The sequence below is a fragment of the Cydia pomonella genome, chromosome 12 (assembly GCF_033807575.1).
Source record: "Cydia pomonella isolate Wapato2018A chromosome 12, ilCydPomo1, whole genome shotgun sequence".
Lineage (NCBI taxonomy): Eukaryota > Metazoa > Arthropoda > Insecta > Lepidoptera > Tortricidae > Cydia > Cydia pomonella.
This window is the reverse complement of record NC_084714.1, coordinates 15,333,636-15,355,266: the sequence shown is the minus strand read 5'-3', so window position 1 is coordinate 15,355,266 and position 21,631 is coordinate 15,333,636. Positions and strand designations below refer to the sequence as shown.

Below are 21,631 nucleotides of genomic sequence, written 5' to 3'. Positions count from 1 at the left end.
CCAAAAGACGTTCCAGTGACCTCCCCACATCGCTGGGGAGCGACCCGTCACAGCCGAAAGGCGGAAGCAACCACTCATACCTCCTTTCCAGGGAGGTATCGAATAGCATTAATTACGCGAATATGTAGGCTTCTAAGTGTGAACATAAATACGCGCTGTATGTACGCACACGGTAATAGAAGTAGTCTGCGTTATTCCAATATATTTTAAGCACACTTCAATTCATAGATACATACTCGTACATACAGTGTATTATAACACAATTACAATATAAGTAAACGCGATCCAAATTGTCCACATCTCGGTATTTGGTACAATACTAACATTTGATTTCAACAACTAAACCAGAGTTTACACAAACACTTACGGCTTGATTCGAAGAATGATTAAGACACGTTTAAGATCTTGGAAAGATCGATAACAAAGCGACATATCAAAATTGACGTTTATTTCGATTCCGCTGTGATTCCAATAAGATCTATCTATGATATTTCTAACGTCAGTGACATTGGTTGCCCGAATCGAGCTACTTCTGTCAATTATACGACATACAATTACAATCGATATCTAAATGAGAACTTACCTAAACCAAAACGTATCGTTAACGTATTCCATTCTTCAAATCGGGCCGTTAGTATCTTTAGAGAGGTCACTTATTAATCCCATTCCACAACAAACTCAATTTAAATCCCTGTTTAACCTACCAACTCGATTTAAAACGGAATACATATTTGTCTTTGAGAAAATGAAATCAATGGAACTTTTAGGTTATTTAGTTAACACGATACTTAGGTATTAAATTAATTACCTTTGAGGTTTGTAAGCATTGAGGTTTGGGTAGGTACATTCCTGTAAGTTTTCGATCGAGGGTCCTTTCGTTCAAAGAGAAGGGAGCGAGAATAACAAGGTCAGAAAACCGCATATTTTAGGTAGCATACAATAGAGAATAATGTTGAAGATGTTTCCCTTTCATATCAAAGGGCGCTATTAAGTATAAAAACAATAAGTAATTTTTTGAAATACTTTTTTATGGCACAATTTTCGAAACATTCATAGTAAAGAATGCACGAAGGCCTAATTTAGGAATTTCAATTTACTAATTCTGGTTCTTCTGCTAAGTAAATAGTAAAAATATCTAACAGGATTAATTTATCTCACTTAAACATTTTCTTTACAATACAAATAATTCACGAATCCAAAAAACTGAAATCATATCATCTCCGCATATATAAATTATTTGTCTATAACAAAAAAAAACTAGTTTTTGTTATCTAATGTTAATAAAAAATAAAGTCTATTTTTTTATTCCGTAGACTAAATTGACAACCACAAATGTCAAACGTATAAATAATGTGACCAGCTTAAAACAAGGAATGAACAATGCAATTACACTACTTCTAACCACCAAGACCACAAAAAATTCCTTAAATTAAATATTAAAAGATTATGGAACAGCCATTGGGTAAATAATAAAATTAGCGCCTTATATGAGATAAGGAAATCAGTTTTCAAAAAGAGTACATTGTATGTAATAGAAGGGATCAGGTGGTTATGAATAGATTAAGAATAGGACATTGCAATGTGACTCATTTATATCTTATAACCAAGGAAACTAAAAAGAAGTGCTTAAGGTGTAATAGTGATATATCTATCAAACACTTGTTAATTGACTGCCCGATGTATAATACAGAAAGATTACTTGTTAACCTGCCCAAATGTTTAAAAGATTGTTTGATTGCCTCAGAATGTACTGTAAAATTTCTTAAACTAGTTAACTATTATGACTTGATTTGATATAATTGTATATTTATAGTGGTCGCTAATGACCTTAGCTGTTTGAGCGACCTTAAATAAATAATTAAAAAAAATAGTGCTGATCTTTGATTTCGGTTTGTGAATAACCGATAAATATTAAATTAATTTTAGATGCAAAATAAACAATGAATGAAGTCTACTCACTCACTACATGATAGGAAGTAAACAATAAATAAAATCTACTCATTACTAATCCACTCAAACATTTAATAATTGCATTAGGAGCTCCGAGGAGACTGTTAATCTTACAATAAAATCGCTTTTATATATTAGAAATATTGTGTATAGACCTGGATACAAACTTTTTAAATGCCTCAAAATGGTGTTATCTTCCTATATAAGTAATTCCCAATAGTTTTTTTCGGTTAGTACCGGTTGTTGCACATCACTATTTATAAGACGTAAAAAACTAGCAACACATGAAATGTCATTTTAGTCTACGGGATGAAAAATAGACTATACCTTCACCATAATAATTTGACAAATATTTATAAGTTTAAAATGAAATCTTCAAAGATGATTAAACAGTTTTTCTGCAAGCTTACCTTGCACTCACTTGAACAGAACATAGTGTGGAAGTGTATTACGTTATACTTTCATACAAATTGGACATTAATGATGACATCGCCTCACTTTGCAGAAGCCATGTGGAACCTTGGTCCGACTCTAGTTTTGAGCCCCAAGCAATAATTTTAATAACAGTATCACGAGTATAGTTACTACAAATATGTTGACAAATGTAAAAAAAATCTTAATATTATTTCCGACGTAATTTTATCAAATAACTTAATGTTTTATTCTGTTATCATTTGGTCGAGCAATCTTTCTTGTTCTGCGTAATTCCTGACTGACCTTTGTAATGGGATCCACAGTTCAAACATCCAGTATTACATTCCAGTAATAATGATCTGGATTTTTGTGAAAGAAAAACCCGCATTTACGCTCGTTACTGCGAAAAATGAGAATTATATCGCCAAAATACTTATATGATAAAAAACGATAAATACAATAGCGTTGTAAACAGTAGGTATACATTTAAATTATAAACGACTATCAAAATGCCTAAATACGTAGTTTAGTAAAATACTTAGGTATTTGACTTTGCATTTTGGTTTGAAGTTTGGAGATTCAAATGTATTCAAAATATGGCAAAATTATGTATTCCAAATATTATAAATTTTATTTCACATAATAATGTGTTACAAATGGTTGGTTAGCAATCCGTTTACTCTCATTCGAAAATAGAATGAATTATGAACAAGAATTAAACATTCCTTTATATTATATCAGAAAACAATTCCAGTTTTATTTACATGCTAGACTTCGTCTCTTTTTCTGAAAAAGAAAAGCCGCAATTATATTACGTAATATTATGATTCGTATGCACACATCTTTTTTTAATGATTTTCTTGCCAAACTAATGTTTTCACTGCTTGATTCTGTTGTCACCATCGTAGTCTAGAGATTATTACAATATTATACAATTAATAACAGTCCCGTTTCAATAAAATACACTCCGCTTTGTTCTGGGTCAAAGTACTTTAAAAAAAACGACGATCTTTAAAAAGTACAATTATTATGACAGTGAAAACGTAGTAAGATTTGTCACAAATCAGTCTGTTCTATTGTACTTAAATAAAAAGTTTCGTGACCGAATTATTAACAAAAGAACTCACGAAAACATATAGTTTACTAATATCAGAACAAGCAAACATCTACTTTATTGGTATACCTTAAAAGAAAAACACTCTAGGGTAAATATATATTCTACTTTCACAGGTGTTATTATTGCTAATGGGCGATTTTGGTAATCATTGGGTATCTTTAACACTTTATTTCCAAGCCAAAAAAGTATAACATCTTTCTAATAAAACCCCACATTAAAATTTCAAGAGATTCATCCTTGGCATTAGCTTCATATGATGGCACTGAGAGAAGAGACGAATTAAAATCGAGCTTTATTCATATCTAAATTAAGTAAATTATTTTCTTATAATCTGATTTATATTCATGATTTTCTATAAATTGTGTTATATAATCGATTCTCGAAATCTGTGTTACGGAGTAATCTAAACTGTAGCGCGGATTGTAGCACCCCGCGTAGCCAGTGCCGCCGTAGCGACGTTGCGAGTCGGACGCACGGCTACGAGCTACGAGACTGTCTCGCGCGGCTCGAGCCAGCTGAGATCTCGAGCCTTCAAATAAAATATTTAAAAAACAAACGTGCACAGTGTACTCTTGTGTGTGTTGTGAAACGTGACTTTGGGCATACTTTTATTTATTATGCCGTGATTGTTTTTCTAAGCACAGGTAGCGTTTTAGGGTGGTCGTAAAATGTTTCCCGCAAACGTTCTTACTTAAGGTCTATTTTGTTTTATTCGGTGAACGTTAACCATTTGGAACAAATGGCCTGTTAAGATAGCAGCACACGAATTAAACCCAAAGTTAAATAAAGGCTGTAAGTTTTAAGGATTTTCACGTCGTTTTCTGATTTGGGTTCGTGCTATAAAATTTATAAATTTACTTTTACTTATGTTGATAGGTACATTCTTAACGTAAAAAGACATCAATGTAGCTAAATTTTATAGCAATATTTAATTAATTCGGAAATATTTTTTCTCATATCCTAGTATGTACCTACTAATTGGCGTAGTAAATAACTTCTTCGACATATGTTGGTGTTCGTTTTGAATTTGAATGGATATTTCATATTAATAATGTTTGGGGTTATTTTTTAATTTTTAATTTATATATACTTTATTGCACGATATAAAATTGTGCAAATGGCGGACTTAATGCCTTAAGGCATTATCTACCAGTCAACCATTGGGTCAAAGAGAAACTTGGTTACTGAATATACCTATTTCGTTTTGTGTGACTGCGAGGCTTGCTCACCAGAGGTCTTAAGTTCGAACCCCGACGAACGTACCAATGAGTTTCTAAAAGCTTAATTAGGTACGAAAAGTTTATTATTGACCAGTGCTTACGATGATATCAATGGAACCTAGTTTCCTCTGTGGAATGGTGGTAAGAACATGGCGGTCGGTCTTGCAAAACTTTTAGTACCTACGCTAATTCTTGGGTTTACGTTGGCAATCGGTCCTAGGGCTATTTAGTATGTAACTGGAAAAAGCGCTAAGACAGGAAATGTATGAGAAAAAATATAACTCTTAAAAACAAAAGTTAACTGAGAGCAATCCCTTAATCGGATACGTTCACTTTTGTGCTGAGTATTCATTGCCATATTTATATTTTTTGTGTTATATACAAATCAGTATTAATCCATAAGTACGTATTTTAAAGCTTCAACTTTAATAAATAACACATTTTAATGATTTAATATTAAATGACTTCATATTAACAGCATATATGAGTATATCGTTGTATAAAATCTTGCCTTAATCTTGGCGGAGGATGTGCAAATGCTTATTAATTATGATATTTTAAGACCAAGGAGAGCGTTCAAGAATCAAACAAAATATAATCTCAACGTTTTGCCGTATCAGGCTGTCAAAGAGAAGGCAGAGGACTGCCAAACATAGAAATCCACCGACAAGAGTTTTACTCTTAAAATATATGATGAAAGTGATATTTTAATAAAAAAAATCCTAATTAAAACATTAAATATTATCATTCATATTTTGGCACTAAAATCTTACTGCCAACTTGTGCCAACTGTACTTTACACTATGAAACAATTACTTATTCAGACGATTTAAGAATAAATAAATAATAATAATAAAAAATAAGTATTCAGAGATACTTGTGATAAGAGACACCGCTCTTCCGCAGTAAAGTATCTTAACTAACAAAGGTGATACAGAGTAACTTAAAATACAGAAAATGCTATATTACTACATGATGAGTTGAGTAGAAAATAGAAAAGAAAATGACTTAATAAATTTACAGGGTAAAGATGCCAGGTTTCCAGTTCACTTAAGAGGGGAGTAGGGGGAGAGGTGTGTGTATGTGTGTGTGTGTGCGTGTGCGTGTATGTGTGTGCGTGTGCGTGTATGTGTGCGCGTGTGAGTGTGCATGTGCAAGTGTGTGTGTGCATGAGCGTGTGTGTGTGTCTGTGTGTGTCTGAGTACACGCGCGTGTCCGTGTGTATGGGAGAGTATCTGAAATGTCTATAGGTATAATCTATGATAGCAAAAAGTGTATATAATAAAAAGCAACAGGATTTATCATATTACACAGAATTTGATTTTATGATTAATGTATGGTATCTTACTTAAGTTAAGAGATCTTCAATTTCGAGATAGCTTTTATCTTTAAGCCAGTTGATTAGCATTGTCTTACACTCTTTGAACCTCACAGGGTAGATGTTAATATTTTTATTTAACATATTATATAATCTTGTAGATTGAGCAGTAAACTGCCTTTTCGCATATGCTGTGTTGGTGATAACTACGAACAATACGAGAATACCAAAGTCAATGGGATTGTGTTATTTTATTAGGTACTTAGTTAATTACTTTAAGTTAAAATCTGACTAATGTTATTGTATTCTTTAATTGTAACTTAATGATCTTAAGTATGGCAAGTTTTAGACCATGCAGATATCAGCGTATACGTTGTGCCCTTACTAAAAACAACGTTTTGAATTGGCTACGGCTTTTATTTTCTGATATTTTAATATTTCTTTGAGACAAGTTACCTTTATATAAAAATCTACGAAGACAAAACGTGCTACAGTTAAAATATGATTTGAATATTTTGAACCAAGCAACAAACTTATGTATGTATGGTAAGGTAGGGTAAGACTATCACCGGGACAAGACGAACACTTGTATGGAATCCTCATACTGTTCGTCTTGCCCCGAGCAAAATAAACTATGTTCGTCTTACCCTACCTTACCTCACATTATATCGTATTATACCGGGTGTGGCCTACAACACGAGCAAATAATTTAAACATATATTATACTCCTCAAACGATGACACATTCATTTATTTATTTTTTTAATTATGATTTCCTTAAGCTTTCCATTTTTCATACAAATTAAATATTATCTTCAATGTACGCTGTTTTCAGTGTCACGGGCGTTGCTTGTCACGCTTTTAACATAACAAAATACGCAATACATTGCGTTGTAGAATAAATTTTAAAGTGTGCTAAACATCAAAATACAAGTTATTTTAAAAAGAAGCTAAACAAATGTTTTAACGACGATTCTGGCCTAGTGGGTAGTAACCCTGCCTATGAAGCCGATGGTCCTGGGTTCGAATCCATTCCATGTATTTGTGTGATGAGCACAGGTATTTGTTCCTCCTGAGTCATAGATGTTTTCTATGTATTTAAGTATTTGTATATTATATATTAATTGTCTGAGGACCCAAAATATAAGCCTTCTTGAGCTTACCGTGGGACTTAGTCACTTTGTGTAAGAATGTCCCTATAATATTCATTCATTTATTTTAAATGATAATGAGTTCGAGAACCAAAGCGTATATTTTAATTTTCTGCTCGTGTTACATGCCACACTCGATATAGGTACGACTATTAGGTGAATGGTTTGCGGCTTTTAAACAAAAGGTACCCAAAAACATTTACAGTCTGATATTTGACACATATTTACATACATTGCTCTTACCAACATGTTTACTTAATGGATGTTGGTATTAGCGGTTTACCCATACCAATTCAGTATCTGTATGAGGATTGGAACTATTGGAAGTTTTACATTATTATTTACTCAGATGCCAATTCGAACGTACACTTTGACATCAGCATGATATCTAAATAATATAATTTAATTATGAATACTGCGTGCATTTTGCTCATACTTATCCGTACATGTATTGGGGCGAGCGAGACGCACAGGCGAATGATAATGTCAAGACTTTTTGACGTTAAAATGTAAGTATGAATTAGACTCCATGACTGAATCGCGGCTAATTAGGTTTTTTTTTAAATATTTACGACGCATCGAGGACGGCATTGTCCCAGTGATCTCCAAGAAATACTAAAACTTATACGCGATTAAGTCATATTTAAATATATTAAAATAGTTATGAAAAAATTGTGATATTTAAATCATTGTGCTATTGTTAGTTGATGAAATAACTGCAAAACAATCTCGAAAAATACAGGTGCAACTTGAAAGGTTGATTACTATAATTTTTCATTTTTTTTGCTCATTACTAGGTATGTTTTTTTATGATCCTAGGTGCCATGTTTGAGAAACCTAGCCTAGTTCGGTATCCTTTCTCTCATAGGTACCTATGCTATTTCTTCGTGGCAGTGGCGCCATCAGATTCGCCGTTTACATGAGTAATATTTTCTCCAGGTTTTTAAATATGTATTATATACATTTTTACTTAATACTTACTTTTACATAGGCTACGGAGACTGCCCACAATCAGGCGGGTCGTATGCTTGTTTGCAACCGACGTAGTATTAAAAAAAGAAAAACTTGCTTAACTTTGTAAAGGGTACAGTCAGCATCAAAACTAGCGTATTAGACTATAGTTCGTGTCATCCACGATGACGCGCAGATTTGTCAAATCTAACATTTTATAACATACAAATAACATTTCATAACATATAAATAACATTTAATAACATATAAAATACAAGTCAAGGCACGCGTTGTCATGAATGACACGATCTATACACGTCAAAATTATCTACCGTACCAGAGCCCCTAGTGTAAATTTATTCGATAGCGAAACGTTATGTACGCGTTTGTGTTAAGTTTCATTTTGTATGGGATTATGAAACAGCGCGCCAAGCGGGACGTTTTGGAAACTCAAAATCCCATACAAAATGAGACTTAACGCAAACGCGTACGTCATGTTTCGCTATCGAATAAATTTACTCTAGGGGTACAGTAAGGAGTAAGATGCACACTGTTTGCTAACGTTTGTTTATTTTTTAATAACTGCAGTAATTATAATTTAATAGGGTAGCTAATAATTTCATCCTTCCTAGCCAAATAAACGTAACTACTGTACCTAACTTAAAAACAAACAAAGAATAAAAAACGGTAAAAATAAACTAGCGCATTTGGCAAAAATCCGAAAACTGCAATAACGCACCTGCACTGGGCGCTAGCAGTGTTCGGGTCAATGGATATTTAAAATATTTGCTCTACGAGAGAATTGTGAAAAGCTATTTTAGGAGCAAATGAAATGAAATTTTACGTAAAAGAAATACTTGCGTAGCATTTTACAATACGCTTAATCATGTTTAAAGATAATCTGGCAAAGAAAACTCGAAAAAAGTAAGCATGAGAATATTTTATTTACTAAGCTTTAGAGTGCCAAATGCTATACGAAACTAAAATCAGGCAGCATGTGTTTAGTGATAAAAATGTAACACGAGTACATAGGCTACGGAGACTGCTTACCATCAGGCGGGCCGTATGCTTGATGGCCACCGACGTAGTATAAAACAAAAAAAAAAAAAGAAGTCTAATATGATTTCAACACTTTTATGTCGAAGTCTAGTCAATGGTCCCACTTTGTCATTAACCATAAGGACGAATTTGCTAAATATACGAATAACCTGTCAAAGCGTCCTTATGGCAAGCGACAAAGTGGGACTTTTTGCTTGGAAACAATACAAATAAGTATCAGATGATCCTCTCTATCTCCTTTTAACGCTTATCCCGGTTGTGCCCTCAGGTACTGCGTCACAGCCCAGAGTTGTCTTCCAAACTTTTTCTATACTATGGCATCTTAATAGATCCTATTTGGTTCTAATACATGATATACTTACAACAAAATAGCTACTAAATAAACAAAATTCGACTTTTACTTCAAATTAAAATGAACAGTATCTATATAGTATTTTTCAGTTTCAATTTGTTTTTAAAAGGATGATTTTTCAGCTACATTATTCGTATTCTTAGAATTACGTTCACGAAATTCATTGAACATAAGGAAGATAACAAATCTCCTATAAAAAATAATACGACATCTGCTCGAGCGAGCGAAAAATTCGATACAAAGACAACATGGTTCACCCCGTTTACGAATCGTAGTATTATTACACGCATATTTCTGTTTTATTACTCCGTGATTGTTATTTGTTTAATGTGTTTTTATTGTTTTTCAAAGGATATGGAAACAAGCACTGCGTAGTTATTCCCTCGTGGAGTGGTGATTTAATGACCGTGATAAATGTATGATATTCATAGTACCTAATCAAGCAATTGAGGTTATTTTTATCCATTTATAATCGAAGGTGACAAGATGACTACTTTTGATGAAATATAGTTCCATTGTTTAAATAAATAAAAAAACTCATTACCTATTCAAAAATAAATATTTTACCTATATGCCCTTACCGGGATTTGAATCCAGGACCTTCGGCTTCATAGGCAGGGTCACTAGCGACTAGGCCGGACCTGTCGTCACTCATCATCATCATCATCATCATCATCATCATCGTCTCCTAGCCGTTTTCGGCCACAGCAACTGCTTTCTACCGCTGAGAGTGTCGCTGGTGCGCTCTCAGGTGGCTGACGTAGCCAATCTTAGCAGCGAATGTGCGGCCACACTCGCTGCAGGTCAGCACCTCTCCGACGTAATTATATGTTATGGCCATAGGTGGTCTGGCCTTTAGCTCGTCACGCTTATCGTCAAGTTCTGTGCGTCGCCTGGCTACGAATTCACGCACTGCGTCGTCACTAACCAGTGATCGGTAATATAAAGTCAGCGTTATTTTACTTAATGAGCATCAAGTCTTTCTTTAGGTTTACGTCGTTGTATTTGGCAAAAATAGCAACAATCGTAGTTCCAAATATACATTATACATATGACGTAGGTTTGAAATCGTTATACTAAAGCATTCAACTGGACTAACAAATAATACAAAAGAATATACGTATACGGGCAAGGTTAAATAAAGAATAACTAACAAACGTCGCGCGGTGATATTCCCTAGTTGGTTTTCAAACACGCAAAGTTCTTCAAATAATACATCTACTTGACACGCGCCAGTCATAGGGTGAGCCTTTGTTCCTATAGTTATCAAATGCCAGAAAATCATTATTTATTTATTTATTTATTTCAAGAGAAAACTTAAGTGGTAGGTATAAATATTTTTTCGCCAAACAGAGGACAGTTTGTTGAAATCATAAATAGACATTGAAAAATATCTTTATGGAAACATTTTTTTATTTTATATTCAAACATTTACCTTTGTCTCATTAAATTTGATTATAAATGACAGCGAGATGTTACCTTCGAGAATGTCTGCCTTTTATAAAGTTCAAATAAAATGTATAGGTAAGCTTGGAAGTAGAGATCGCGATACTTGATCGCGGATATTTGTTTATCTGCAGCTTATTTAAAAACTTAAATTAATAAATATTATAGGACATTATAACACAATTTGACTAAGTCCCACAGTCAGCTGTATGTGTTGTGGGTCTTAGACAAAGAATGTATATGTAACAAATTAATTTGAATAAACAGAAACGTCTGCGAACAATGCTTTTAATCCAAGGCTGTAATATTTCCAGTTTTTCTCTAAATTGAATATATAAATACTTAAATACATAGAAAACACCCATGACTCAGGAACAACGTGCTCATCTCACAAATAGGTCGTCAAAACTTGGTCGTTAAAAACTAAAAACCACGATGTTTTACAGGACATTTGCCTTGATTGATAAAATACAATTGAAATAATTAATAATAGGTGACTTATTTATTATAATATTCAAATTAGCACCCGAGCTTGATGAAATAGAGATGTGACAGACAGAGTGGTTTGTTAAGGGTACTTTTTACCCTTTTAAGAGCAGGGCATTTATGTAAATTTCCATTCATTCCCAAGAGACCCGTTCCGATTGTTCTTTAGTATGTCTAAAAAAATATCTCCTATTTCTTCCAACAGAAATCGATACAAATGACGTAAAGAAAAAGAACAATCATTAGTGAATTTTCAACGAACTATCAAATCAAAGTTGCTGGTAATAATAGCTCATGTAGTACCTATTTACGTAAAGCGATCCGCATTTCTATATATAATTCTAGTATTTTTATCGTTCAGAATTTTGTGTACGATATTTAACACAAAAGACGACGACCATTTAAACAATATACTTATATTAACAAGTGATTTATTATTCAACTTGATTTGAACATTAGTGTTAAACGTTTATGTAAAACTTTTCAAATATACTTCCCTACATTTATAAATGGTTTACAAAACCACGAACTTTTGACATCTAATTGAAATACAAAATGTTAATCCATAACCCATAATTCATGATTCGCTAAGTGAAGAATTTGCGGGTTTAGGGAAAAATCAGCAACAAGACGCTTCCGCAATCTCTATTCTTTTTGATTTTGAACTCCTTCTTATCGCAAAGTTGCACGTAACATACTTGCCGTTTGGCATCTTAAGTAGCTCAATAGAATACTGTACATTGAACGTCTGTATGTTTGAAGTTTATGTTTTGTCATATCTGTTTGTGATAGTTTTGAAGGGGGAAATACGGGTAATAGAAATTTGAGACTATTCAAGTTATGATTTGTGTTTTGTATAATTGACGCTATTATTTTGGTAGGACCAATTATAGATTCTGTCATTCACGACGCGGCGTGTCTTGACTCGCACTCGTCGTAGTGAATGACACGATGTATAATTGGTTGACTAGTATTGTCATTTTATTAAAGGTTAGATTTGAGAAATCTGCGCGTCATCGTGGATGACACGAACTATAGATAAGTATCGATCGTAAAGATGCAGTAATATTTCATAGTAACGTTATAGTCCAAGATCCCAGAGCCGCCAGACCTTGCTTATTTTCTCATGAATAAAATGTATGGGATAATATAGTGTTAGCATGTACTTTTTAATATATGTATACTTGCTATATTGGCCCTACGGCCATTTGACCGGTACAAGGTGCTAAAGGTTGGTAAAAATGGCTGATTTTTATGCATGTTTTAGAAAATATTGATAATCAACATTGCCAGACTATTTCCGCCAGCGGTAACTTTTACCAGACGCTTTGAAATCGTCAAAAAGATAAAGTTTCACATAGACAGATATACACTTTATGTGGGTCTAGTGGATGGTTGGACCCCTCCAATTGGTGTGGCTACTTACAAAATATAATAGGAGTAGTTTCCTGAGTATTATTATATAAAAATCAAAAGTGAGAAAATAAGTAAAGTTACAATATTTTTTGACAGCTTTAAAGCATCTAGTAATAGTTACCGCCGGAAAAATGGTCTGGCAACGTTGGTTACAATTAAAAAAATATATTATATTAGTATGTAATTATATTACATACATAAAAATCAGCCATGAGAATTCAAGAAAAGTTAGTAATATTTTTACCTACATTTAACACCTTGTACCAGACAAATGGCTGTCAGGCCAATATAGCAAGTATGCAGACATTAAAATTACATACTAACACTATATTATCCCATACATTTTAGTCATGAGAAAATAAGTAAGGTGAGGCGGCTCTGGGATCTTGCTCTATTAGATCTATTAGATGTCATTAGATAACACTTATTATTTTTTTAATACAACTGGACTAATTATATGAATAGTTGTTACACAATAATACAAAATATATTGCTTATTTTCCTTTGCTAAAATTTATACGATATTGAATGTACGTAAATGGTTGACTGGTAGAGAATGCCTTTAGGCATTAAGTTCGCCATTTGTACTTTATTTGTTATATTGTGCAATAAAGTTTAAATAAATAAAAAATAAAAATAAATGTGTGTATGCACATAGTCTACAGTATTATACAGTTATATTATTTCAAGTGGATCTAACTCCACCCTTCCGAATACCTAATATACATTTCAAGCCGGTTTTTATTCCCCTCATCCAGTAATATCTGTCACGTAAAACAGATTACACCGCGAATAAACCCGAATGCCTGTCATAATATCCACGGTTTATAAAAACACACCTCATAACAGTTTTAGGACAGAAATCCGCCAGATTTTCCTGCGAACGACCCTTCAAAGTAAGAACACTTTGAGTGCTTAATTATTTAACTTTGAGTGCTTTTGACATTTTACTGTAACCGTTTTCTTCGAGATGGTTATTTTATAAGCTTAATGACTGCTGTCGCATTAGTTACCTATTTTATACTGTTATTCTTTTTTTTCCGCATTTTTTCAATTACCATTAATATGTTTTGGGGCATTTTTATTTCTTTTGCCGATTTTATTTTTCCGTCAGATTTAGATAAAAATAGGTAAGTTTGAAAACCTTTTTATTCTGGTCGGAATAAGCATGATCTACTAATTTGGGACATTAAAAATTAATTTTAGCTCAATATACTAGTAATTACTATTAAGGTAGAGACAGACAAAAAAGCTTAAGCTGACTTTTAAAAATCAGAAGATATTTAGCATGTCTTTTTTCTGGCAAAGTATTCCATGACCATAGCTCGGAAGGTATAGAAGTTGTTATACAATTTTGTAGTATATGAGGGAGGAGAAAGAATCTGAATCTGAGAACATCTGATAGAAGACAGATACTTGAAACGCTTTTTGTGATAAGGTGGTGTAGCGGGGTTGAATAGAGTGTCATAAAGGTTGCATACGAGAACATGAAAGTCACGGCGAAGACGAATAGGAAGCCACTGGAGCTGAGAACGAAACTGTGATAATTGGTGATATTTGCACAAGCCAAATATAAACCTTATACAGAGATTTTGGAGGCGCTCGAACTACTATTCAGCTGATCCTCCGTAAGGTCTAGATAGCAGGTATCAGCAAGATCTAAAATAGGGGATAAAAGGGATTGATCTATTGCAATCTTAGTAGCGTAAGCCAAGAAAATTTCAAGACTCCGTACTATGTAACTCAATGAATCCAAACTTATTTCCGAATTATCTTCCTACATAGAAACATGTTATTAAAATCTTTCCAGTTTGGTATTTATAAAAGCATCAAGTTTTATTCCGCGGTGAGTCTTTATCACTCGCGGCTAAGTGCAGGATATCCTATCGCGAACTTCGTAAACTTTGCGAGGAAACGTTAGCCGTAGAGTAACTTTGTCTTTCAAATAGAATTGAAGCCAGTAATAGGTATAATACAATATTTGATGCTTTACGGAAATAAAGTAAGAAAATAGGCGATTTTGATGATCCTTATTAATTTATACTTAACGTAGCTTTTATATATATATATATATTTAAATGCAAAAAAGATTAGTATTTATTGCTTAAACCTGTCCAAACTATTCCTTTTTAGGGTTCCGTAGCCAAATGGCAAAAAACGGAACCCTTATAGATTCGTCATGTCCGTCTGTCTGTCCGATTCTGTCACAGCCACTTTTTTCCGAAACTATAAAAGCTATACTGTTCAAACTTGGTAAGTAGATGTATTCTATGAACCGCATTATGATGTTTACACAAAAATAGAAAAAAAAACAATAAATTTTGGGGGTTCCCCATACTTAGAACTGAAACTCAAAAAATCTTTTTTAATCAAACCCATACGTGTGGGGTATATTTAGGTTTCTAATATCATTTTTTTCTAAACTGAATAGTTTGCGCGAGAGACACTTCCAAAGTGAAAAAATGTGTCCCCCCCCCCCCTGTAACTTCTAAAATAACAGAATGAAAAATCTAAAAAAAATATATGATATACATTACCATGCAAACTTCCACCGAAAATTGGTTTGAACCAGATCTAGTAAGTAGTTTTTTTTAATACGTCATAAATGGTACGGAACCCTTCATGGGCGAGTCCGACTCGCACTTGGCCGCTTTTTTTAATGTTAAATTTCACGTATTTTTGTAGATACATTATATTAGAGCTAATTAAATGAATACACATTTATTAATGTTTTAGTAGCAGAAATTAAAATGCTTTGGACGTAATAATTTATTTAGATACTAAATGAAATTTTAAAACAGTTTTTACTTTAAAAATAATCTTTTTTTTTTTTGTTGGATCAAGTATCAACTATTTTAATTATAATTACAAGATAATAAATTACGAGAATAAATTGTATCGATAATATAACCCCTTTTGATTACAGTACTTTCAGAAGGTGATGAAGAAGTCGTGAAAGCTACGAGCATTTTATAAGTATATTAAGTTGTTAAAAAAAGCAATACAATGCAATGCAATTGCTCTATGCATGGAAATGTTAGCCGTTTTTGTTGCGCTGGACATATGTTTTAGAAACCTTCATAGCTCAAAAACAACATTACTTATAGGTAAATAAATTAAAAAATATATCATTAATTTTGGAATGCTTCTAATCAAATCTGTAAAATATTGTTATGGTAATCATATGCAATATAAATTAACATAGTAATAGCTACTCCGCGTGCCAGAATGTCTCATCTACTCTATCCCTTATTCGTTTCGTAGTTATATCCGTGTTCATCACACAAATAAATGCTGTTGTGATTGGATTAGCAACCCACACTACCAACTAACCAGGAAGCAGCAGCACTGCCATAAGGCGAATTAAAATTGGCTGTTAAAGGTAGGCTAAATTAGTGGGTGGAGGTGGTGTAGTGAAACTAATCACGTATAATGTTATACAATCGAAAACATTTTCATATACAATGTTACAAAGACGAGACCATATCGCTCGTACTGTCATAAAGTTACCAGATCTCATGTATAATTCCTATCATCCACGACGACTAATAACCGGAATTTTTTAGATATCATAAAAATTGAACTATGCACTTGAATTTTTTTATTTTTACTAAGTTTATTATTGACATCACATCCCGAGATTTTGTTTATTTGGTATAATCCAAACTCCAGTTTAAAAAAAAATGACGAAACACATCGAGAAAAGGTAGGTAGTGCCCTTGCCCCAAGAGAACTTTGCTCGTCATGGCTTACATCTTTCTCAACGACAACTGGAAATCAATTACAAGGTAGATACCGAAATTAAAAGTATTTAACCAAGAAATGCATTAATCATTGCTAAGTAGAATATAAACTGGGTGAAAACGGATAAATTTCTAGATCTAAATTCACAGAGCATCCTCAGCTCCGCTCTCAACAATCCGTCCAAAATTTGCATCGTCCAATTCTTCGCGAATGCCCCTATTTCCAAGAAAAGCACTCGTAATCCCAAGTACGGATAGCATCCAAGACGCTGGAAGGATCGGGCTACAGATAAGAAAGTAAATTATAGCCACACTGTTGACCGTAACGATCCTTGCCACCAATCGATTGTCCGAATGGTGTCGACTTTTACGAGTTCCCTGTTTGTGTTGATGACAGTTTTAGGGTCCATGTTGGAGGGTCAGCGATGCTGACACACCGTTTTTATCTTGTTCAGAGATGTGATTTACTTTTGTAACAATTTGCCCATCTGAAAATGTTAAGATCGTCTCGATATAAGATTGTTGGTTACGCAGAATTTGCCAAAATAAATCCGTTAGATTGAACGCACTGCGACTATATCTACTTTCCCTATATTTCTATCGGCTATTTTTAAAAAGCTTTTGTATGTCCAGCATTTACCTTGTTAGGTCTTAGATACAGACGAATTATATTACAAACTTGGTGGAAATCTGGAAACCAAAGTCGTAAAAACGGAATAAACAAATGACCAAACTCAATAATAACAGAGGTATTGGTGCACCCGACTAATACCAATTAGTTAGCTCTGCAGCCTACAATCGTGTGTATTTACATCGAAGCCCACTTTAAATGAATTGTGACATCCGCTTCTATTGTGAACGAATGCGTGTTTTGAGTCAACATTTTACATAGAAACATGTTATTAAATGTTTGTTATCCATGTTATTAAATAAAATAAAAATTTGCAATTTTATAGTTTCTAGTTTTTGGGGTACGACAGTAAATTGGTAGTATTTATTTTACGATAGAATGCTGAAGGCACCGGTGCAAATTCGAGTTGGGGCATTCTATACCTTGTATATTTTTTATCATGGCATCAGGAAGTCAAATTCAAACTTATTGGGGTAGGATTAAATGGTTTTTCGGTGAGATGAGTAGTGTTGCGGTCGAACCAGTATAAAACAAAATGTAACTCACAATACACTTTCGTATTCCATCGATAACAGTCCAGTAATACTGTACTAATAAGTAAAAATACTTTCTAAAAATACTATTCTTATAAAAAAGACTAGGGGAATGATGGCGAGATAAGTCAGTCTCTAAATTCGTAATAATAATCGGAAATAGATAGCGTTACGAACGTTAAAAACTCAATATGAACTCTCATGTGAACCTTCCTTAAGATAAAGGAGAAGTAAAGTTTTAGCAAAATATTTATTTTACGAGTATTCTTACCCTACCAGGATATACAGTAGTAGGCTAAGGCCCTGATAGTACAACAGATACTTTGGCAGTATCAGTACTGATGACATACGATAATTTTGATACAAAAAAAATGCATATTTTCATCTTATGCCGTGAATTTTTGCTGGGTCAAGACGGAAACGATTTGTAAATCCTAAAGCACAGCCTCATTGAAATGTAATAAATCAAATTAAATTTAAAAACAAATCCATCGTTTGTGTATAATACTTGTATTTTTTGTTACTAGAGGTGGGGTAAGATTGACAATTGACAAATTGAAGACGATAATGCCACTAGTAACAAATTTGTCCATAGTAATCTCCACTACGGACACAACTAAATGGCAAATGGAACAATGTTGTCAACACCAAAAATATTACACGTGTTCCAATTCTTATACCTGTTTTCAACTTACCCCAACGCATCATAATTATTATTTTGAAACCTTTTGCTCGTACTTTTATACGATAGCAAACCCCGTACAAAAAAATTTGGAAGTACATTTGCAATGAAGGGCTGTACCAACCTCAGGTTGACGGACTGGCCAACTTCACTCAGCAGAGAACTATGAAACTTCCCATACAATAAAATTGAGTGAACACTTTAACGGTGACAGACGGTTTGGTGCAACCGACCCTTATATCAATTTGCTACTGATGTTTATGTAAATAAACTAAATCAATTGGCCTAGACAAACTGTCTCGGAACTAACTAACCAAGCAGAGTTTACAGTGTTACACAGGGACAAATGTTCACTGAGAGAATATGTAATTAAATTGGCATATTTGCAATCAGTCTGATTGTATTAAAAATATTAAAACGGGTCACTCACGTATTTTAACTCGAAAACGCTCGATATGTTTCACTCCATACCGCCGGACGTCAGCCGTAGCCGTGGGTGTCTGCGCCGGTCCGTTAACGTAAGCTCCTGACGACACTCCTCGGTACGGATTGAAACATGCCGAGCTTTTTCGACTTAAAATACGTGAGTGACTCGTTTTAATATATTTAATATGTCTGTGTCTCACGGATGTGAAAAATAACTATTTTTATACTATTAAGTTATAACTGTGTTTGATGTGGTGCCTCGAGACGCTGAAAAACTATATAATTTTTTTTGTGCGTTTAATATTTCCAAAAGTGCACAACCCAAATTGATAATATATTTTTAATGAATGATAATGTATTATTATTGCTACTAACATGTAGCAATAATAATACATTATCATTCATCACGTCGTTTACTAACAATGTTGTATGGAATCTAATATTCTGAAATAAAGATAAATATGTATTTTTGTAAATCTGTTCCCGAAATATTGGGAGTAATAATTTGTGTACAGTCACCACCAATAATTGATTATTATAGCCTCTATTGTCAAGACGTTAGGTGCGTGTTCAGATATTTTTGACCACCTCGGCCGCTTTAATATATCTGATGGCGACTGTACCTGAAGTTGTTCAAAGCAACCCTTAAGCCTTTTATTTACGGCTGGAATAGTTTTTAACCATTTTCTTAATAAATTTGAGACGAGAAAACTCGATTTAATTTTTTTTTATCAGCCAGTTCATTGGAAGCATAAAAAGAATCAAAAGATCTTTCAATATAGAAGAGCGTTTGTACGAGTACTATTGAAAAGACACGCTCTATTAACTTTTCAATGGTCTGATGTAACCATTTCACACTGGTCGATGTCACCCCGATTTTACTTTATATTCTTTTCGATTTTAATTTAATTAATTAACTGTTTCAATTAAAATGTTGAGATTCAATTTTAATTTAGAATTAGAAGATCCAATATTGACACATCTGATCACGTGGTATATTTATAAAAAAATCAAATAATAATTATAATTATTCAAAAATGTAATTGATTTGAATTAGATTTTTGAATGATTTTGTATATAGCCACACAGATTAAGCAACGTGGTCTAATTGTTTTTTTTAAGCGATTACCGCCGCCCATAGACACCCATTAAAGATGGGAGTGCGCTTTTTCTTGAAGGTTTGAAGATTGTACTGGTCCGGAAATAGGCGACAGTACATTTTACACTTTAACTATGCCAGGCAGGAAGTTTTTGGAGAAACACACGGTTGAGAACTGCCAACCGTAAATATGGAAATGTTACACCCTACACGTCTCCTGAGCGTCGGCGTTGAGTTAAATCTATGCTGGTGTTCGACGCAACGTTGGCGCAATAGTTTCCATAGCGCTGACAGGACGCCGACGCTCAAAAGACGCTGTGTGTGGTGACCCTTACTGATGCGGTTAGATTGAAATCATCATGTTAAGCTATGGACTGATGGCTTGGATATACTATGATATAAAGAGTCATAAATAGATAAAATACTCTTTATTAGCAAATCTCAGGAAAAGAAACCGTTTAAAGAACAACAATTGATAATGATACTATATTAAGGGCATGTTTCACAATGTCTAAATAAAGTATCGGATAGCTAATTTACAAATAAATTAACTGACAGATAAAATTTCATGCAAACCGTAGCACTCTATCTTTCAGTTAAGCTTATTTGAAGATTGTGAAATGACACGATGACTTTATTCGTCAGATAAGCGGCGAGTAGCTTATTCAGGACTTTACTTGGACATTGTGAAACAGGCCATAAGTAAGTACATTTTTGAGATATGTGGTAGACCCCCAACTTTATTAAATTTTGCTGTAATTTTATTTTGATCGTATGGTTTTGGAAGTCTTTTAAAGATACATTTTTAAGAGAGTTTACATTAATACAAGACATGATAATACACAACGCTACAGCACTTTTTAAATTGATCATTTTCCTGAATTTGTACGAGTACTTCACGTGGAATTCCTGACAACCGAATCCAATCCACTCTAGAATTTTATTTGGTCTTGTTGTGCAAACAAACAAATAACGGCCAAGTCTAAATAAACAACTATATCCGGTGAAGAAAACGTAGGGTTAATAATATATTGCCCTAGATTTTTTCCATTAAAGATGAAAATATACACTTTTATAACGGCACAACGTTATGAGAAACATTGATATTTGAAGCCTATCCTAGTAGAAAGTAATACTATGTAAAAATTGTTATGAAGTACATAAACATAAGTAGTTGAAGGTTTTTTCTACTCATCGATTGTAATGGTTGAATTAAGATTTCGTATACAAAACTATAATTCCATTATTTTCATGTATGGGCTCCAAACTCAACTATAATATTTATTTCGATACGCTGTAGTCAACTATAAAAAAATACCAATCACGTGAAGATGCGCTCCCAAAGAAAAGACAAACGGGTGACAATAGTCACGCGTTTATGTCTTTTGTACTACATTTTTGTCTACTGAGATACTTACCAAATTTCATTAATTCTGTAGGTTTTATAGTAAACAAAGTATTATTTTAGGTGACTCGTAGAAAAAACATTGTATACAATAGTGACATAATGAAGCTTTTCAATCCCGTGCTCTACTTAGGCAACTCAGCAAGGTTCGTTGCCTAAACTTGGTTTTCGACTGAAAAATCTCTATATTATAATAATATCACGACTGTATAAAATACTATTATCACATATAT

At 33.4% G+C, this 21,631-nt stretch overlaps 1 protein-coding gene across 1 annotated transcript in view; it reads left to right on the top strand.

Annotated features, from left to right (window-relative positions):
• The first annotated feature begins 3,917 nt into the window (after positions 1-3,917).
• LOC133523711 (collagen alpha-1(I) chain-like) overlaps positions 3,918-21,631 on the top strand; it is a 105,718-nt gene continuing 88,004 nt past the window's right edge. Inside the window, exon 1 of the mRNA XM_061859395.1 lies at positions 3,918-4,125. The gene's annotated coding sequence lies outside the window, so the exon portion shown is untranslated. The remainder of the gene's footprint in view (positions 4,126-21,631) is intronic.